Raw genomic sequence first — 22,555 nt, 5'->3', positions numbered from 1 at the left:
AAGGAGATGAAGATGACACAGTTCTTAGGAATGCAATCAAATAGAATTCAGTTCAATTACCCCCCCCCCAGCAGCTTGTACAACAGATAGGAGTTTTGAAACACAGGCAAAATGCTTTGAATATGGTGACAATGCAGTGAGAAATATGCTGAAAATGGTTTTAATTCTCTTTAGGAGGTTCAGGGTGAGTGAAATATACTTGGGATGAGTTCAGGCTCACTTTAGCAAGGATCTATGAGTAATTAGCAGGTTAAACGAATTTTTGGCAAAGGAAAGCAATGAAGCTGCTGTTTTCACAGGTGGCTGGATTTTTAACCAAATTGCAAATCGTGGTAAAATTTGAGAGTGCGAGAATCGTGATTACGGCAAAAGTATGAGGAGTAGAAGTCGGTAGAAGGCTTGTTACACAGTTGAGATTCTAAGCTTTCAGAGGAAAGTTAAACCAAGTTCCTAGCCCAAACGGTTCCAGAGATACGGACGATTAAATAAAGGTAGTTTTTCGGATTTGAAATTTTAAGAGTTCAAAGCGACAGGTTACAGCTTGCAGCTAGAAAATGACAAGTGACAGCTTTGCAAATGACAGGTGACAGTTAGGAGGCAGTTCTGGTTAGATTAAAATAGATTGAATTATATTATTTTAACTAAGAGATTGGTTCTGCACAGTTCTGCTAGGTAATCACAATATAATTTTAAAAGGAATGGGCCTCGCCACGGATCTGGTCAACATTGATTTCTTCACTCGCCACGGACGTTTCTGCGCACAGCGTCTGGGTCAGCTCTACTCTGCTGGTCTGGTCTGGGTCTCTGGTTCTGATCAGGTCTGTGGGTTTCTAGGCCGTACCCCTCTCCACTTGTCATTGGCCACTTCCTCCTCTTCCCCTTGATTGGGGGAATGAAATGAAGTGTCATCATGATGAGGTCTGTTTATGATACAGAGAACCCACCCTTGTCAACTTTACACACAATCTATATTTGACCTAAAGACATATTTCATAGATACACAGTGGTTTGAAATTACATGCACCCATCACATATCACATGAGGTATACCCTGTTCAAACTCTGCTCTTCCTGGGGGCTTGGGTTCAAAAATGGCAACATATTTCACTTTTTGGTCGGGTTACCAATATTGGATTTGTCCCTGCATTTACACAAATGTTCGCAAAGCATGTGGGCATTAGGTGGTGGAGTGTCAGATTTTTAACATACATACATTTAGAGTAATATCCTCTTTTCCGCTAAAAAACCCCCTGAACATACCACCGGGTCCTAACACGTCTTCAAATGTGCACAGAAAAATCACAAGAATAATGATATCACTTATAAAATTTTCACAAGTCCGCTCTATGAATGATCCATCTTTTTAGATTTATGTTCTGGCCCCAAAGGGGTGTGGTTTCCCAGGTCACATGGTGTAGAAACCAGTTTATCCAGTTTCTGCCAAGCTCAGAGACCCTGCCCCTCCCAGCTTCTGCCAAGAGGAAGCTATTTTACGGTCCCCCTAATAAACCATCTGCCTGGGCCCTGGAAGGCCCATTGTTCAAAAGTAATCCATTTACGACTACCCTAATAAACCATCTGCCTGGGCCCAGGACAGGCCTTTGTTCAACTCCCTGTAGCTGCTCCACCCCTAATCTAATCAGAGAGGTGACAACTCCTTTTGGCAATGGTAAGAGTGGCTGAGCAGGTTTTAACTCCTGTGGGGGTAGATGTCAGGCAGATTTCAGTTCCTTAAGCCAGGCCCCAGCTAATGTCACTTCTAGTTACCCAATTTTCTGCATTCAAATAAACTAACAATTTGTACACATGCAGCTAGAATGCTGATTCTAAGTTTAAAACTATGACATTTAAACAATTGAAACCTATGTGACACTCAAAAGTAGGTCACTCATTTTTTTTAAACATTTAGATTTTTAGTGTCTTTCAGTCCAAATTTACTCAAACTGCTGAAATCCACAGCTCAGCCAGTTTTGCTATGAACATTATTTTAAGCTCATCCTCTTTCCAGATTTTGTATGCCACAAGACTTTATTTTGTCAAATGTCTGCTGGTGTTCAGTGAGATTGTTGGATATTCTGCAATGTTTGAAATGGGCATTCTGAGCTTGCCTTCAGAGAAACAAAGGGTGATTTTTAAAGTGCTTCCTAGCGAACAGGCACTGCTGTTTTTTTCTTTGGCACCCCATTTCACTCATGGCTCTTCTGACCCAGCACACCCGCACCGGGGGGTGGCAAGTCAGGCGACCATTTTGGTGTGCGCACAAACTGCGCGTTTTTCATAGATTCTGGTGCACATGTGTGCTTTTTCGGCCATCTTGGATTTCCTAAGCCCACAGCACCAAATGTTGTAGCATAATAGTCCAAACGTGGGTCAGAACACCCAACACAGTACAATGCAATCAATTTTCTTGAAAAGGAAGTATCACTTGGAACTTAACTATAGAGGGAATCAAAATGTATTTACCATTACAATACTCCTGTATTCTGTTTGTAATGTGTGCCCCCTGCGCATCAAAATCCTCGACTCAAGGGACTTAGCATGGAAGAGGGTAAAGGTCAAATATGATTTGCTTAAGGGGATTGTATACTTAGTTGAGGGCCATTCTTACAACACTATCATAATCGACACAAGCTCCTATGATACACAAACCTTTGACACGCATTTGATCAACATACTTATGCACTTTTCACACAGGTTCCTAAGACATATGCTCTAACAACACACACTTCTATCACACTCACTCATATTACACTCAAATGTACAACACTGACACTCCCGACACACACTCTTGCATCACACTTGTGAATCTGACACTTATGCCCGCCCTCCTATGGCACATGCTCCTTTTGCCCATGTTCCTATAGCACATTTATGACACTTAGAATTATGAGAAACGTTCCTTCAACACATGCTCCTATGGCTCTTGCTCCTACAACTCATACAACAGATTTATGACTTTCACACTTATGACATAGGCTCCTTTGAGATGTGCTATTAACACACACATACTCTTGAGGCACACACTCTTATAACAAAAACTCCTATTTATTCACATACAGGGAAGACCAGTGTTCTTTTGATCACATAATAATGTACAGTAGATAAGGTATTAGATTTGATAAAAAAGCAGTGACTGTGAGTTCGAGTGACATTCTAACCAGGTTGTGCAGGGGAGTTAATGGAACAATACATGGGTGTACATACATAGATTAAGGAACACCAACATTAAAGATCTTTAAGTGCAGATAGGTGGTATGGCCTGCTGTGTTAGGGATATGGCCATGATGGATGATGTGCTAGTGTGGAGGCAGAGAAAGTGAGGGACAGATGGAGGTTAGAGGCAAAGGAACAAATATTAGCTAGAGGCAGATTATAGGTTGGTTACGAGGATAACATGGAGATAAGGAGTTAGGCTTTTTGTTTGATACACACATCATCAGAGTGTTTGATTTGATTACCCCTTGCATTCTTACATGCCCTCTGCATATACCACACAGATAAAGTTGCTAATTGAAGGACACAGAGTACCACTCAAGATTTCTCATTTTGTAATCACACTACATCTGATTTATTCTTCTCCTGATTAAACTACACATTTTATTCACCCCACTTTAAACTTGACATTGATAAATGCCATTGATCAGCTTGCCCCAAAAATATAGATCTTCCCCTCCTCAAAGACAAAGAAACAAAAACACACACTTCCTCAGACCTCCCTCCATAATTTGGAATGGAAGTGTAGACAGGAACATGACCATAAGACAACAGTTACTCCCTGCCCTTTGTGGTTCCAAACTTACTATCTGCAATACTAAGAAGCATATTTCTAAACCTGGATTAAGCATGAAGCAAACTCTTCTAAAAAAATTGATAGAATTGTGCAGGAACTCTCTTTGACTAAATATTTGGGTTCCCAAAATAGCCCTCCTCTTATTTTTTAAATTTTTTATTTATTCTTGTGTTTAATCATTTAATATTTTTACAAGTATCGTTGAAACGCGAACAAAACTATTTTGCGCTTAGGGCGCCACTTGCTTATTAGAAATGTAGGAACGATATCTGTTTAGGCAGTCAAACCTAAAATCAAAGTAGAAAGTGAAGGTAGTTACATAGAAGAGAACGGGAAAAGTGACAGGGGAACGATTACAGTTCTGAAGTTTCTGGCACTGGCATTTGCTGTTTGGTCTTTTTAAGAGCCAAGTCCAGAAGTTTTGCGGTAGTCATGGACCATCTGGCGCTATTGCCGGCCATTAAACGACTCCAGCAGACTTGTTCGTCCATAATGGTCAGGTCGGCCAAAAGTGGTGCAAAATACGCCTCTCTCTCCTTGCTCATTAGGGGGCATACCATGAGTAAATGTCTTATAGTTTCTGGTCGATCGGATTTCCACATAGTTGACACACATTTGAGGCCGCTGTTTGTCTGATTGCCAACATTTCCTGAGTAGGAAGTCTCATAAAGAGTTTCCTCAGTGTTTTGTCCGGGAATTTTTTACAATACTTCAGAGGGGTGTTTAATTTGTTGAACAGTGGTGGAAGATGCTTTAGCAGCTTATTGGCTGTGGCTTTGTCGTTCGTGGTGATCCAGTCTTGATGGTCTATTTTGGATTTCATTCTTTGAGGATTGCCAATTAGTGTGTCTTCCGTACAGGCTAGCTCATCTAGTTTGTCTTGAAGGCCCTTTGCCCAAGCGTTAAGAGGCTTACAGCCACCACTCTTGATTTCTACTGCCACCAACTGATATACTGGAAGACTGTCAGTCAGCTGAATCTTTCTGTATAGTTGTATTGCGCTCTGTTCTACCACTGCTGCTAAGGACAGCAGGCCCGACTCCTGCCTGATTGCTACCATGGAGGCGGACTTTGGAAGCCCTACGACCGACTTCCACAGAAAACCTTCCAGTTGAAGCCATATCGATGTAGGCATATTCAAACTTGCGTTCTTTCCATATGTCAATGTTGGGACGACTTTGGACTTATAGAAATGAATGGCAGGGATTAACAAGAATTTGCCAAATTTTGTGTTATCGGGGTGCTGCCCCCGTCATTGTTCTGGAGCACCAGGTCCAGAGTTTGGGGCATTCTACGGTGGAATGCTAATCTGAGGGTTCTGTTGAGTCCTCAGTATGTGACCCAGATCCCGTGCCATATTTTGGACCTGGCGCTCTAACTGGGAAACCCGCTCAGGCTGATACGGGGCTCTATTTTCTCCCCTGGGCTGATCCCGGGAAGGGTAGCTATCCCTTCTCTGGTAGTACCCCTGGTTGGGAAGATTTTGGAACCCTCCACCCTTGGCCTCTTCTCTCCCGGATTAGGTTGTCTGGGCTCAGGGAATTGGGGAAAGAAGGATGGATGATTTTGGGGCTGGAAATTGGGTGGATACCTGGGGAAAAAGTTCTGTCCAGGATTTGGAAAATTTCTGCCCTCCTTGGGGAAGTTAGGAGGGAAGTTCCCCGGGTCAGGTCCTTGGCTGGATCCCCCCTTGGGCTGGATGAGACCACACATAACCCAGGATTGGTCTGTTTCCCTTGTAACGGGGACTTACATAGTCAGGAGAGCGAGGGACCTCATTTGTGGGACTACCTCTTTCACTCCCTGTCTGTGACTGGCCCGAGGACCTTCTGGGCCTAGCATTATTAGGTGCAGGTAGGTTTTTAGGCCCCCCCATCTCCAAATCCAAAACGGGGGTGACCTTTACCTCTGCCACCTTGGCAGCAGCAGGGGTGCTGTTGGTTTTGGGATTTTTCTGGGTATTGCTTTTATTTTCTATGGGCTTCTGCACCTCATAGATCCGGGTAGCCTGTTCAATGACCCAGTCTAAAGATCTTTTCTCATGAAAATCTCTCACGAGCTGGGTCATTATATATTTGGGCAAGGCATGGAAAAATGTATTGACAAATTCTCTGCTGTCTGTGCGCACCCTTCTGGTGGTCTGCGCAAAGGCACGTTTCAGTTCTTGCACAAATTCTTGTGGGGCCTGATTCTCCCCACATTGCAAAGTGTAGGCTGCCTTGCAAGCCTTTTGAGGATTTCTGTGAACAGAAAAATGTTTCAAGATGGCCGCCTTATAGGTGGACCATCTTAAATGATTTTGGTCCTCCAGCCCGTAAAGAAACTGGAGTATTCTGGGGAGAATGTCCATTTGACATACTGGATGCAGCTACTGCTGTCCTTCAAATGGAAAGTCTCCATCATTTGCTCATAGAGCTCCAAGTGTTCCCAAACAGAGTACTTGGCGTTCTTATGATAAGGCGTGATGACACTCCTGATTGCTTTAATCTGTTTCAATGGATCCTTAAGCAAGGCCCTTTTTGCCTTATTGGCCTTTTTGGTTCGGGTAACCCTTGTCCATTCATCCTCTGACTCAGAGGCACTGCTCCCAGAGGTTCCTGTCTGAGATTCCAGGTTTTCCCGGATTCTGCGAGCCTGGGAATGGCTGGCAGAATGTGGGGACCTGGTCTCCTGTGTCCTGCGCCATTCAGAGGAGTCTTCAGATTCCTCCTTGCTGCCAGGATTTGATGGGTACCCCCCCACTGTCCTAACTGGGCAGAAGTTTTCAGGATGCCCTTAATGGGCCTATTCTCCTGGGGTTCCCCACTAAATTGCACTGTGCTTGGGTGCCCATACCCGGATGCCTGCCCATCCATTCCTGGGAGGTACTGGCCTATGAGCCCCATGCTTCTGGCTGGATAGTAATCTGCCATCCCTGTGGCCCGGTGTTCATGTGCGCCAGGGGACAGGGGGGTGGCAGAGTCCAGGGACTGAGAGAGATAAATGCCTCTGGTACTAGAGCTCCTGAGGTTATGCTCAGGAGTTTCCCTTTCCCAGCGAACCTGGTCTCTATCCGCCCCTGCTCCCTGTTGCAATTCAAGAGCCTGCGCCTTCAGTTCCTCAGTTAAGACCTTACTAGACTCTATCAGTCTCTCCTGCATCGCTACCTGTTGTTGGAGCCTATCATTGTGCTGGCAGAGAGCCTCATTCTCTCTCTGCGTTTCCTGATTGGTCCTGGAGCACTGGGCCAGTCTTTGCTGCAGGAGGGTTACCTCCTGAGCTGTGTCCCTATTGGCCTGCTCCTTTCTTGCCAGAGCATCCTCCACCTTCCTGGTGTGCTCTAACAAGTTCTGGTGTTCTTTTTGGAAGTCACCCAGTCCCTGGAGGGCCAGGTGATTGTCTTCCATTTTCCTTTTTAAGTGGCAGACTTCCTGGCCTAAGGTATCCCTTTCCTGACTAAGAGCCTGCATCTGTGCTGCCAGGTCGTCCCTTTGCCTTTGGAAGGCACCAGTTTTCTGGCGCTCCTGGTCAAACTCTGCCTGGGTATCCAGGTCTTTCAAAATCAGTTTATTGCTCTCTGCCTTCTCCCTATCTAGGTGGCTTTTCAGGGTGACTACCTGCTCAGCACATGCCCTATTGAAGTCTAACTGTTGCTCCAGCTTTTTTCTGGCTCTGCAGTAGGGAGTCCAAACCTTCTTGGTACTCCTTCTGCAAGGCCAGAAATCTGGTATCCTGGTCCGCCTTTTCCTGTTGCAGCACATCCTTATCCTCCTTTATTTTAGTGATGTACCGTCTGCTGTCATTTTCTGACTCCTGGCTCCTGAGTAGCCTCTGCTCAGAAGAGTCCAGATCAGATTGGGCCTTCTGTAATGCCAGCAGTTGCCTACTCGCCAGATCTTGGCCTTCAGCACATTTGTCCTGCATGGCTCCCATATGTAAATATAAATATGCCGCTACCCTGGCAATCTTGTGGTGCTCATCCTTGGCCTTCGGGCCATGTATAGTTCACTCAGGGCCACCTGTAGGGGAGCCTGATCTCCCCATATATCTGACCCTGTTTCAGTGACCTGTTGCGCGATTGCCTGCAACCAGACCATTTGGTCCTGATGAGTCCACTCACCTCTCACAAATAGCTTATGTAAGAAGTGTTCTCTGGCTATTTTCATATCTACCAAGGTCGTCATTCTAGAGATTGGTCTCTGTCCTGACTTACAGAAGTTTGTATTTTATTTTTGCAAAACAGACCTTTTCCTTAGAGCGTTCCTTTGAGGAGTGCTTTACAGCGTAACACAGCGTGGTGATCCGACCGGATATGTGTATGTGGTCAGCTGGCACGCTGTATTAATCTGCACAAGTGATAGATCTAACCCAAACATCCCAAACGAGCCCCCAATTTGTAAGAGGATTCAATTCAACACTACAGCTAAATCAATGCCTAGTCTGGGATACTGAATGGAAAACCTAATTGATTTGTCTTTATGTCCAGTTCATGCGTTCTGGATGACTACCCCTATATAACACCCCTCTCTTGGAATCCCCCTGACCCCACTGAGCCAAGAAGTAGTTCTGTTTTGCGAGTTCAAAAGGTTTATTTGATAATTTAAACAATAGATATATATATATATATATATATCACACTTTATAATAAATTAATAATTGAATATCACACTTAATCTGAGCAGTAATCAATAATGGATAGTCCGGCACTAGCACACTTCTTTATAATCAATGATGAGTGGTTATAGGATGGATAAGATAGCAACAATACTTTTATGGTTTCAATGGATGCAATGTGGAATGAAATGCAGTACAGAAAATAACTTAATAGGATTTCAGCAAAAGACAATGTAATCACTTTCTTGGACAATTCACCCCCCCTTTTATGCACTGTAAGGAGATGAAGATGACACAGTTCTTAGGAATTCAATCAAATAGAATTCAGTTCAATTCCCCCCCAGCAGCTTATACAACAGATAGGAGTTTTGAAACACAGGCAAAATGCTTTGAATATGGTGACAATGCAGTGAGAAATATGCTGAAAATGGTTTTAATTCCCTTTAGGAGGTTCAGGTGAGTGAAATATACTTGGGATGAGTTCATGCTCACTTTAGCAAGGATCTATGAGTAACTAGCAGGTTAAACGAATTTTTGGCAAAGGAAAGCAATGAAGCTGCTGTTTTCACACGTGGCTGGATTTTTAACCAAATTGCAAATCGCGGTAAAATTTGCGAGTGCAAGAATCGTGATTACGGCAAATGTATGAGGAGTCGGTTCTAGACTTGTTGAAAAGCTGAGATTCTAAGCTTTCGGAGGAAAGTTAAACCAAGTTCCTAGCCCAAACGGTTCCAGAGATACGGACGATTAAATAAAGGTAGTTTTTCGGATTTTAAATTTTAAGAGTTCAAAGCGACAGGTTACAGCTTGCAGTTAGAAAATGACAAGTGACAGCTTTGCAAATGACAGGTGACAGTTAGGAGGCAGTTCTGGTTAGATTAAAATAGATTGAATTATATTATTTTAACTAAGAGATTGGTTCTGCACAGTTCTGCTAGGTACTCACAATATCATTTTAAAAGGAATGGGCCTCGCCACGGATCTGGTCAACAGGTTTTCTTCACTCGCCACGGACGGTTTCTGCGCACAGCGTCTGGGTCAGCTCTACTCTGCTGGTCTGGTCTGGGTCTCCGGTTCTGATCAGGTCTGTGGGTCCAGATACAGCGGTGTCCGGTTCAACTGGTCTCTCTCTGGATACAACACTGCTCTTTGGCAAATGGCAAGAGTTCTTGCAAAGAATTCAAACAGCTCGCCTGGCTGTGAATAGTTTACAATGATTTGAGGCCTGCAAAAGAGGGATTTAGCTTCTAGTTGACTTCTCTGCTACCAATTCTGAAGTAAAGTCTTGGTCTCTGAAGGTGGATAGATTGAAGTCTCTATGTTGGCTCTCTGGAGGTTGATGGAGGTAAAGTATAGATTTTCCCGGCAGAGCTTCCCGCAGCAGGTGGAATAGAATGTCCCCATCTGTCCTGACTGTCTGCTTTTATGTGTTTTGAAAGTGGGTGGAGAGGCTAGCTTTCTAGTCCCTACCCCTCTCCACTTGTCATTGGCCACATCCTCCTCTTCCCCTTGATTGGGGGAATGAAATGAAGTGTCATCATGATGAGGTCTGTTTATGATACAGAGAACCCACCCCTGTCAACTTTACACACAATCTATATTTGACCTAAAGACATATTTCATAGATACACAGTGGTTTGAAATTACATGCACCCATCACATATCACATGAGGTATACCCTGTTCAAACTCTGCTCTTCCTGGGGGCTTGGGTTAAAAAATGGCAACATATTTCACTTTTTGGTCGGGTTACCCATATTGGATTTGTCCCCGCATTTACACAAATGTTCGCAAAGCATGTGGGCATTAGGTGGTGGAGTGTCAGATATTTAACATACATACATTTAGAGTAATATCCTCTTTTCCGCTAAAAACCCCCCTGAACATACCACCGGGTCCTAACACGTCTTCAAATGTGCACAGAAAAATCACAAGAATAATGATATCACTTATAAAATTTTCACAAGTCCGCTCTATGAATGATCCATCTTTTTAGATTTGTGTTCTGGCCCCAAAGGGGTGTGGTTTCCCAGGTCACATGGTGTAGAAACCAGTTTATCCAGTTTCTGCCAAGCTCAGAGACCCTGCCCCTCCAGCTTCTGCCAAGAGGAAGCTATTTTACGGTCCCCCTAATAAACCATCTGCCTGGGCCCTGGAAGGCCCATTGTTCAAAAGGAAGCCATTCACGACTACCCTAATAAACCATCTGCCTGGGCCCAGGACAGGCCTTTGTTCAACTCCCTGTAGCTGCTCCACCCCTAATCTAATCAGAGAGGTGACAACTCCTTTTGGCAAGGGGAAGAGTGGCTGAGCAGGTTTTAACTCCTGTGGGGGTAGATGTCAGGCAGAATTCAGTTCCTTAAGCCAGGCCCCAGCTAATGTCACTTCTAGTTACCCAGTTTTCTGCATTCAAATAAACTAACAATGTTTACACATGCAGCTAGAATGCTGATTCTAAGTTTAAAACTATGACATTTAAACAATTGAAACCTATGTGACACTCAAAAGTAGGTCACTCATTTCTTTTAAACTTTTAGATTTTTAGTGTCTTTCAGTCCAAATTTACTTAAACTGCTGAAATCCACAGCTCAGCCAGTTTTGCTATGAACATTATTTTAGGCTCATCCTCTTTCCAGATTTTGTATGCCCACAAGACTTTATTCTGTCAAATGTCTGCTGGTGTTCAGTGAGATTGTTGGATATTCTGCAATGTTTGAAATGGGCATTCTGAGCTTGCCTTCAGAGAAACAAAGGGTGATTTTTAAAGTGCTTCCTAGCGAACAGGCACTGCTGTTTTTCTCTTTGGCACCCCATTTCACTCATGGCTCTTCTGACCCAGCACACCCGCACCGGGGGTGGCAAGTCAGGCGACCATTTTGGTGTGCGCACAAACTGCGCGTTTTTCATAGATTCTGGCGCACATGTGGGCTTTTTCGGCCATCTTGGATTTCCTAAGCCCACAGCACCAAATGTTGTAGCATAATAGTCCAAACGTGGGTCAGAACACCCAACACAGTACAATGCAATCAATTTTCTTGAAAAGGAAGTATCACTTGGAACTTAACTATAGAGGGAATCAAAATGTATTTACCATTACAATACTCCTGTATTCTGTTTGTAATGTGTGCCCCTTGCGCATCAAAATCCTCGACTCAAGGGACTTAGCATGGAAGAGGGTAAAGGTCAAATATGATTTGCTTAAGGGGATTGTATACTTAGTTGAGGGCCATTCTTACAACACTATCATAATCGACACAAGCTCCTATGATACACAAACCTTTGACACGCATTTGATCAACATACTTATGCACTTTTCACACAGGTTCCTAAGACATATGCTCTAACAACACACACTTCTATCACACTCACTCATATTACACTCAAATGTACAACACTGACACTCCCGACACACACTCTTGCATCACACTTGTGAATCTGACACTTATGCCCGCCCTCCTATGGCACATGCTCCTTTTGCCCATGTTCCTATAGCACATTTATGACACTTAGAATTATGAGAAACGTTCCTTCAACACATGCTCCTATGGCTCTTGCTCCTACAACTCATACAACAGATTTATGACTTTCACACTTATGACATAGGCTCCTTTGAGATGTGCTATTAACACACACATACTCTTGAGGCACACACTCTTATAACAAAAACTCCTATTTATTCACATACAGGGAAGACCAGTGTTCTTTTGATCACATAATAATGTACAGTAGATAAGGTATTAGAATTGATAAAAAAGCAGTGACTGTGAGTTCGAGTGACATTCTAACCAGGTTGTGCAGGGGAGTTAATGGAACAATACATGGGTGTACATACATAGATTAAGGAACACCAACATTAAAGATCTTTAAGTGCAGATAGGTGGTATGGCCTGCTGTGTTAGGGATATGGCCATGATGGATGATGTGCTAGTGTGGAGGCAGAGAAAGTGAGGGACAGATGGAGGTTAGAGGCAAAGGAACAAATATTAGCTAGAGGCAGATTATAGGTTGGTTACGAGGATAACATGGAGGTAAGGAGTTAGGCTTTTTGTTTGATACACACATAATCGGAGTGTTTGATTTGATTACCCCTTGCATTCTTACATGCCCTCTGCATATACCACACAGATAAAGTTGCTAATTGAAGGACACAGAGTACCACTCAAGATTTCTCATTTTGTAATCACACTACATCTGACTTATTCTTCTCCTGATTAAACTACACATTTTATTCACCCCACTTTAAACTTGACATTGATAAATGCCATTGATCAGCTTGCCCCAAAAATATAGATCTTCCCCTCCTCAAAGACAAAGAAACAAAAACACACACTTCCTCAGACCTCCCTCCATAATTTGGAATGGAAGTGTAGACAGGAACATGACCATAAGACAACAGTTACTCCCTGCCCTTTGTGGTTCCAAACTTACTATCTGCAATACAAAGAAGCATATTTCTAAACCTGGATTAAGGATGAAGCAAACTCTTCTAAAAAAATTGATAGAATTGTGCAGGAACTCTCTTTGACTAAATATTTGGGTTCCCAAAATAGCCCTCCTCTTATTTTTTTATTTTTTTATTTATTCTTGTGTTTAATCATTTAATATTTTTACAAGTATCGTTGAAACGCGAACAAAACTATTTTGCGCTTAGGGCGCCACTTGCTTATTAGAAATGTAGAAACGATATCTGTTTAGGCAGTCAAACCTAAAATCAAAGTAGAAAGTGAAGGTAGTTACATAGAAGAGAACGGGAAAAGTGACAGGGGAACGATTACAGTTCTGAAGTTTCTGGCACTGGCATTTGCTGTTTGGTCTTTTTAAGAGCCAAGTCTAGAAGTTTTGCGGTAGTCATGGACCATCTGGCGCTATTGCCGGCCATTAAACGACTCCAGCAGACTTGTTCGTCCATAATGGTCAGGTCTGCCAAAAGTGGTGCAAAATACTTCTCTCTCTCCTTGCTCATTAGGGGGCATACCATGAGTAAATGTCTTATAGTTTCTGGTCGATCGGATTTCCACATAGTTGACACACATTTGAGGCCGCTGTTTGTCTGATTGCCAACATTTCCTGAGTAGGAAGTCTCATAAAGAGTTTCCTCAGTGTTTTGTCCGGGAATTTTTCACAATACTTCAGAGGGGTGTTTAATTTGTTGAACAGTGGTGGAAGATGCTTTAGCAGCTTATTGGCTGTGGCTTTGTCGTTCGTGGTGATCCAGTCTTGATGGTCTATTTTGGATTTCATTCTTTGAGGATTGCCAATTAGTGTGTCTTCCGTACAGGCTAGCTCATCTAGTTTGTCTTGAAGGCCCTTTGCCCAAGCGTTAAGAGGCTTACAGCCACCACTCTTGATTTCTGCTGCCACCAACTGATATACTGGAAGACTGTCAGTCAGCTGAATCTTTCTGTATAGTTGTATTGCGCTCTGTTCTACCACTGCTGCTAAGGACAGCAGGCCCGACTCCTGCCTGATTGCTACCATGGAGGCGGACTTTGGAAGCCCTACGACCGACTTCCACAGAAAACCTTCCAGTTGAAGCCATATCGATGTAGGCATATTCAAACTTGCGTTCTTTCCATATGTCAATGTTGGGACGACTTTGGACTTATAGAAATGAATGGCAGGGATTAACAAGAATTTGCCAAATTTTGTGTTATCGGGGTGCTGCCCCCGTCATTGTTCTGGAGCACCAGGTCCAGAGTTTGGGGCATTCTACGGTGGAATGCTAATCTGAGGGTTCTGTTGAGTCCTCAGTATGTGACCCAGATCCCGTGCCATATTTTGGACCTGGCGCTCTAACTGGGAAACCCGCTCAGGCTGATACGGGGCTCTATTTTCTCCCCTGGGCTGATCCCGGGAAGGGTAGCTATCCCTTCTCTGGTAGTACCCCTGGTTGGGAAGATTTTGGTACCCCTCCACCCTTGGCCTCCTCTCTCCCGGATTAGGTTGTCTGGGCTCAGGGAATTGGGGAAAGAAGGATGGATGATTTTGGGGCTGGAAATTGGGTGGATACCTGGGGAAAAAGTTCTGCCCAGGATTTGGAGAATTTCTGCCCTCCTTGGGGAAGTTAGGAGGGAAGTTCCCCGGGTCAGGTGATTGGCTGGATCCCCCCCCCTTGGGCTGGAGGAGACCACACATAACCCAGGATTGGTCTGTTTCCCTTGTAACGGGGACTTACATAGTCAGGAGAGCGAGGGACCTCATTTGTGGGACTACCTCTTTCACTCCCTGTCTGTGACTGGCCCGAGGACCTTCTGGGCCTAGCATTATTAGGTGCAGGTAGGTTTTTAGGCCCCCCCATCTCCAAATCCAAAACGGGGGTGACCTTTACCTCTGCCACCTTGGCAGCAGCAGGGGTGCTGTTGGTTTTGGGATTTTTCTGGGTATTGCTTTTATTTTCTATGGGCTTCTGCACCTCATAGATCCGGGTAGCCTGTTCAATGACCCAGTCTAAAGATCTTTTCTCATGAAAATCTCTCACGAGCTGGGTCATTATATATTTGGGCAAGGCATGGAAAAATGTATTGACAAATTCTCTGCTGTCTGTGCGCACCCTTCTGGTGGTCTGCGCAAAGGCACGTTTCAGTTCTTGCACAAATTCTTGTGGGGCCTGATTCTCCCCACATTGCAAATTGTAGGCTGCCTTGCGAGCCTTTTGAGGATTTCTGTGAACAGAAAATGTTTCAAGATGGCCGCCTTATAGGTGGACCATCTTAAATGATTTTGGTCCTCCAGCCCCGTAAAGAAACTGGAGTATTCTGGGGAGAATGTCCATTTGACATACTGGATGCAGCTACTGCTGTCCTTCAAATGGAAAGTCTCCATCATTTGCTCATAGAGCTCCAAGTGTTCCCTAACAGAGTACTTGGCGTTCTTATGATAAGGCGTGATGACACTCCTGATTGCCTTAATCTGTTTCAATGGATCCTTAAGCAAGGCCCTTTTTGCCTTATTGGTCTTTTTGGTTCGGGTAACCCTTGTCCATTCATCCTCTGACTCAGAGGCACTGCTCCCAGAGGTTCCTGTCTGAGATTCCAGGTTTTCCCGGATTCTGCGAGCCTGGGAATGGCTGGCAGAATGTGGGGACCTGGTCTCCTGTGTCCTGCGCCGTTCAGAAGAGTCTTCAGATTCCTCCTTGCTGCCAGGATTTGATGGGTACCCCCCCCACTGTCCTAACTGGGCAGAAGTTTTCAGGATGCCCTTAATGGGCCTATTCTCCTGGGGTTCCCCACTAAATTGCACTGTGCTTGGGTGCCCATACCCGGATGCCTGCCCATCCATTCCTGGGAGGTACTGGCCTATGAGCCCCATGCTTCTGGCTGGATAGTAATCTGCCATCCCTGTACCCCGGTGTTCATGTGCGCCAGGGGACAGGGGGGTGGCAGAGTCCAGGGACTGAGAGAGATAAATGCCTCTGGTACTAGAGCTCCTGAGGTTATGCTCAGGAGTTTCCCTTTCCCAGCGAACCTGGTCTCTATCCGCCCCTGCTCCCTGTTGCAATGCAAGAGCCTGCGCCTTCAGTTCCTCAGTTAAGGCCTTACTAGACTCTATCAGTCTCTCCTGCATCGCTACCTGTTGTTGGAGCCTATCATTGTGCTGGCAGAGAGCCTCATTCTCTCTCTGCGTTTCCTGATTGGTCCTGGAGCACTGGGCCAGTCTTTGCTGCAGGAGGGTTACCTCCTGAGCTGTGTCCCTATTGGCCTGCTCCTTTCTTGCCAGGGCATCCTCCACCTTCCTGGTGTGCTCTAACAAGTTCTGGTGTTCTTTTTGGAAGTCACCCAGTCCCTGGAGGGCCAGGTGATTGTCTTCCATTTTCCTTTTTAAGTGGCAGACTTCCTGGCCTAAGGTATCCCTTTCCTGACTAAGAGCCTGCATCTGTGCTGCCAGGTCGTCCCTTTGCCTTTGAAAGGCACCAGTTTTCTGGCGCTCCTGGTCAAACTCTGCCTGGGTATCCAGGTCTTTCAAAATCAGTTTATTGCTCTCTGCCTTCTCCCTATCTAGGTGGCTTTTCAGGGTGACTACCTGCTCAGCACATGCCCTATTGAAGTCTAACTGTTGCTCCAGCTTTTTTCTGGCTCTGCAGTAGGGAGTCCAAACCTTCTTGGTACTCCTTCTGCAAGGCCAGAAATCTGGTATCCTGGTCCGCCTTTTCCTGTTGCAGCACATCCATATCCTCCTTTATTTTAGTGATGTACCGTCTGCTGTCATTTTCTGACTCCTGGCTCCTGAGTAGCCTCTGCTCAGAAGAGTCCAGATCAGATTGGGCCTTCTGTAATGCCAGCAGTTGCCTACTCGCCAGATCTTGGCCTTCAGCACATTTGTCCTGCATGGCTCCCATATGTAAATATAAATATGCCGCTACCCTGGAAATCTTGTGGTGCTCATCCTTGGCCTTCGGGGCCATGTATAGTTCACTCAGGGCCACCTGTAGGGGAGCCTGATCTCCCCATATATCTGACCCTGTTTCAGTGACCTGTTGCGCGATTGCCTGCAACCAGACCGTTTGGTCCTGATGAGTCCACTCACCTCTCACAAATAGCTTATGTAAGAAGTGTTCTCTGGCTATTTTCATATCTACCAAGGTCGTCATTCTAGAGATTGGTCTCTGTCCTGACTTACAGAAGTTTGTATTTTATTTTTGCAAAACAGACCTTTTCCTTAGAGCGTTCCTTTGAGGAGTGCTTTACAGCGTAACACAGCGTGGTGATCCGACCGGATATGTGTATGTGGTCAGCTGGCACGCTGTATTAATCTGCACAAGTGATAGATCTAACCCAAACATCCCGAACGAGCCCCCAATTTGTAAGAGTATTCAATTCAACACTACAGCTAAATCAATGCCTAGTCTGGGATACTGAATGGAAAACCTTATTGATTTGTCTTTATGTCCAGTTCATGCGTTCTGGATGACTACCCCTATATAACACCCCTCTCTTGGAATCCCCCTGACCCCACTGAGCCAAGAAGTAGTTCTGTTTTGCAAGTTCAAAAGATTTATTTGATAATTTAAACAATAGATATATATATATCACACTTTATAATAAATTAATAATTGAATATCACACTTAATCTGAGCAGTAATCAATAATGGATAGTCCGGCACTAGCACACTTCTTTATAATCAATGATGAGTGGTTATAGGATGGATAAGATAGCAACAATACTTTTATGGTTTCAATGGATGCAATGTGGAATGAAATGCAGTACAGAAAATAACTTAATAGGATTTCAGCAAAAGACAATGTAATCACTTTCTTGGACAATTCACCCCCCCCCCTTTTATGCACTGTAAGGAGATGAAGATGACACAGTTCTTAGGAATGCAATCAAATAGAATTCAGTTCAATTCCCCCCCAGCAGCTTATAAAACAGATAGGAGTTTTGAAACACAGGCAAAATGCTTTGAATATGGTGACAATGCAGTGAGAAATATGCTGAAAATGGTTTTAATTCCCTTTAGGAGGTTCAGGTGAGTGAAATATACTTGGGATGAGTTCATGCTCACTTTAGCAAGGATCTATGAGTAACTAGCAGGTTAAACGAATTTTTGGCAAAGGAAAGCAATGAAGCTGCTGTTTTCACACGTGGCTGGATTTTTAACCAAATTGCAAATTGCGGTAAAATTTGCGAGTGCGAGAATCGTGATTACGGCAAATGTATGAGAAGTGGGAAATCGGTTCTAGACTTGTTGAAAAGCTGAGATTCTAAGCTTTCGGAGGAAAGTTAAACCAAGTTCCTAGCCCAAACGGTTCCAGAGATACGGACGATTAAATAAAGGTAGTTTTTCGGATTTGAAATTTTAAGAGTTCAAAGCGACAGGTTACAGCTTGCAGCTAGAAAATGACAAGTGGCAGCTTTGCAAATGACAGGTGACAGTTAGGAGGCAGTTCTGGTTAGATTAAAATAGATTGAATTATATTATTTTAACTAAGAGATTGGTTCTGCACAGTTCTGCTAGGTAATCACAATATAATTTTAAAAGGAATGGGCCTCGCCACGGATCTGGTCAACATTGTTTTCTTCACTCGCCACGGACGTTTCTGCGCACAGCGTCTGGGTCAGCTCTACTCTGCTGGTCTGGTCTGGGTCTCTGGTTCTGATCAGGTCTGTGGGTTTCTAGGCCCTACCCCTCTCCACTTGTCATTGGCCACTTCCTCCTCTTCCCCTTGATTGGGGGAATGAAATGAAGTGTCATCATGATGAGGTCTGTTTATGATACAGAGAACCCACCCCTGTCAACTTTACACACAATCTATATTTGACCTAAAGACATATTTCATAGATACACAGTGGTTTGAAAGTACATGCACCCATCACATATCACATGAGGTATACCCTGTTCAAACTCTGCTCTTCCTGGGGGCTTGGGTTCAAAAATGGCAACATATTTCACTTTTTGGTCGGGATAACAATATTGGATTTGTCCCTGCATTTACACAAATGTTCGCAAAGCATGTGGGCATTAGGTGGTGGAGTGTCAGATTTTTAACATACATACATTTAGAGTAATATCCTCTTTTCCGCTAAAAACCCCCCTGAACATACCACCGGGTCCTAACACGTCTTCAAATGTGCACAGAAAAATCACAAGAATAATGATATCACTTATAAAATTTTCACAAGTCCGCTCTATGAATGATCCATCTTTTTAGATTTATGTTCTGGCCCCAAAGGGGTGTGGTTTCCCAGGTCACATGGTGTAGAAACCAGTTTATCCAGTTTCTGCCAAGCTCAGAGACCCTGCCCCTCCCAGCTTCTGCCAAGAGGAAGCTATTTTACGGTCCCCCTAATAAACCATCTGCCTGGGCCCTGGAAGGCCCATTGTTCAAAAGGAATCCATTTACGACTACCCTAATAAACCATCTGCCTGGGCCCAGGACAGGCCTTTGTTCAACTCCCTGTAGCTGCTCCACCCCTAATCTAATCAGAGAGGTGACAACTCCTTTTGGCAAGGGGAAGAGTGGCTGAGCAGGTTTTAACTCCTGTGGGGGTAGATGTCAGGCAGAATTCAGTTCCTTAAGCCAGGCCCCAGCTAATGTCACTTCTAGTTACCCAATTTTCTGCATTCAAATAAACTAACAATTTTTACACATGCAGCTAGAATGCTGATTCTAAGTTTAAAACTATGACATTTAAACAATTGAAACCTATGTGACACTCAAAAGTAGGTCACTCATTTTTTTTAAACATTTAGATTTTTAGTGTCTTTCAGTCCAAATTTACTTAAACTGCTGAAATCCACAGCTCAGCCAGTTTTGCTATGAACATTATTTTAGGCTCATCCTCTTTCCAGATTTTGTATGCCCACAAGACTTTATTCTGTCAAATGTCTGCTGGTGTTCAGTGAGATTGTTGGATATTCTGCAATGTTTGAAATGGGCATTCTGAGCTTGCCTTCAGAGAAACAAAGGGTGATTTTTAAAGTGCTTCCTAGCGAACAGGCACTGCTGTTTTTCTCTTTGGCACCCCATTTCACTCATGGCTCTTCTGACCCAGCACACCCGCACCGGGGGGTGGCAAGTCAGGCGACCATTTTGGTGTGCGCACAAACTGCGCGTTTTTCATAGATTCTGGTGCACATGTGTGCTTTTTCGGCCATCTTGGATTTCCTAAACCCACAGCACCAAATGTTGTAGCATAATAGTCCAAACGTGGGTCAGAACACCCAACACAGTACAATGCAATCAATTTTCTTGAAAAGGAAGTATCACTTGGAACTTAACTATAGAGGGAATCAAAATGTATTTACCATTACAATACTCCTGTATTCTGTTTGTAATGTGTGCCCCTTGCGCATCAAAATCCTCGACTCAAGGGACTTAGCATGGAAGAGGGTAAAGGTCAAATATGATTTGCTTAAGGGGATTGTATACTTAGTTGAGGGTCATTCTTACAACACTATCATAATCGACACAAGCTCCTATGATACACAAACCTTTGACACGCATTTGATCAACATACTTATGCACTTTTCACACAGGTTCCTAAGACATATGCTCTAACAACACACACTTCTATCACACTCACTCATATTACACTCAAATGTACAACACTGACACTCCCGACACACACTCTTGCATCACACTTGTGAATCTGACACGTATGCCCGCCCTCCTATGGCACATGCTCCTTTTGCCCATGTTCCTATAGCACATTTATGACACTTAGAATTATGAGAAACGTTCCTTCAACACATGCTCCTATGGCTCTTGCTCCTACAACTCATACAACAGATTTATGACTTTCACACTTATGACATAGGCTCCTTTGAGATGTGCTATTAACACACACATACTCTTGAGGCACACACTCTTATAACAAAAACTCCTATTTATTCACATACAGGGAAGACCAGTGTTCTTTTGATCACATAATAATGTACAGTAGATAAGGTATTAGATTTGATAAAAAAGCAGTGACTGTGAGTTCGAGTGACATTCTAACCAGGTTGTGCAGGGGAGTTAATGGAACAATACATGGGTGTACATACATAGATTAAGGAACACCAACATTAAAGATCTTTAAGTGCAGATAGGTGGTATGGCCTGCTGTGTTAGGGATATGGCCATGATGGATGATGTGCTAGTGTGGAGGCAGAGAAAGTGAGGGACAGATGGAGGTTAGAGGCAAAGGAACAAATATTAGCTAGAGGCAGATTATAGGTTGGTTACGAGGATAACATGGAGGTGAGGAGTTAGGCTTTTTGTTTGATACACACATCATCAGGGTGTTTGATTTGATTACTCCTTGCATTCTTACATGCCCTCTGCATATACCACACAGATAAAGTTGCTAATTGAAGGACACAGAGTACCACTCAAGATTTCTCATTTTGTAATCACACTACATCTGACTTATTCTTCTCCTGATTAAACTACACATTTTATTCACCCCACTTTAAACTTGACATTGATAAATGCCATTGATCAGCTTGCCCCAAAAATATAGATCTTCCCCTCCTCAAAGACAAAGAAACAAAAACACACACTTCCTCAGACCTCCCTCCATAATTTGGAATGGAAGTGTAGACAGGAACATGACCATAAGACAACAGTTACTCCCTGCCCTTTGTGGTTCCAAACTTACTATCTGCAATACTAAGAAGCATATTTCTAAACCTGGATTAAGCATGAAGCAAACTCTTCTAAAAAAATTGATAGAATTGTGCAGGAACTCTCTTTGACTAAATATTTGGGTTCCCAAAATAGCCCTCCTCTTATTTTTTTATTTTTTTTATTTATTCTAGTGTTTAATCATTTAATATTTTTACAAGTATCGTTGAAACGCGAACAAAACTATTTTGCGCTTAGGGCACCACTTGCTTATTAGAAATGTAGAAACGATATCTGTTTAGGCAGTCAAACCTAAAATCAAAGTAGAAAGTGAAGGTAGTTACATAGAAGAGAACGGGAAAAGTGACAGGGGAACGATTACAGTTCTGAAGTTTCTGGCACTGGCATTTGCTGTTTGGTCTTTTTAAGAGCCAAGTCCAGAAGTTTTGCGGTAGTCATGGACCATCTGGCGCTATTGCCGGCCATTAAACGACTCCAGCAGACTTGTTCGTCCATAATGGGCAGGTCTGCCAAAAGTGGTTCAAAATACGCCTCTCTCTCCTTGCTCATTAGGGGGCATACCATGAGTAAATGTCTTATAGTTTCTGGTCGATCGGATTTCCACATAGTTGAAACACATTTGAGGCCGCTGTTTGTCTGATTGCCAACATTTCCTGAGTAGGAAGTCTCATAAAGAGTTTCCTCAGTGTTTTGTCCGGGAATTTTTCACAATACTTCAGAGGGGTGTTTAATTTGTTGAACAGTGGTGGAAGATGCTTTAGCAGCTTATTGGCTGTGGCTTTGTCGTTCGTGGTGATCCAGTCTTGATGGTCTATTTTGGATTTCATTCTTTGAGGATTGCCAATTAGTGTGTCTTCCGTACAGGCTAGCTCATCTAGTTTGTCTTGAAGGCCCTTTACCCAAGCGTTAAGAGGCTTAGAGCCACCACTCTTGATTTCTGCTGCCACCAACTGATATACTGGAAGACTGTCAGTCAGCTGAATCTTTCTGTATAGTTGTATTGCGCTCTGTTCTACCACTGCTGCTAAGGACAGCAGGCCCGACTCCTGCCTGATTGCTACCATGGAGGCGGACTTTGGAAGCCCTACGACCGACTTCCACAGA

This window comes from Ambystoma mexicanum, chromosome 6q (genome assembly GCF_040938575.1).
Source record: "Ambystoma mexicanum isolate Mex_15411 chromosome 6q, UKY_AmexF1_1, whole genome shotgun sequence".
In the NCBI taxonomy this organism is placed as follows: domain Eukaryota; kingdom Metazoa; phylum Chordata; class Amphibia; order Caudata; family Ambystomatidae; genus Ambystoma; species Ambystoma mexicanum.
This window is presented reverse-complemented; position numbering follows the sequence as displayed.